Genomic DNA, 245 nt, shown 5'->3' on the forward strand with positions numbered 1-245 from the left:
TACAAGTCACAGAGAAGAGGAAGAAGAAGGAAAGTAGTAAGACTAGAAAGTTTGTGGCAAGACTAACAGGCGCTGGTCAAGAACTTAATAAGCCCATTAGGAAAGCAGTAAGGTTTCTTTTTTTTTTTTTTTTGAGGAAAAGATTTTATTTCTAGTGATGAAATTGGCTACAGAACATTATGAAAGTTTAAAAATACAAAGAGAAATTGTCTATAATTAATAGATTCAAAATTTGACAATCAGTG

Source organism: Oryctolagus cuniculus, chromosome 7, assembly GCF_051225735.1.
Source record: "Oryctolagus cuniculus isolate XC-2025 breed Fujian yellow rabbit chromosome 7, ASM5122573v1, whole genome shotgun sequence".
NCBI classification, from domain to species: Eukaryota; Metazoa; Chordata; class Mammalia; order Lagomorpha; family Leporidae; genus Oryctolagus; species Oryctolagus cuniculus.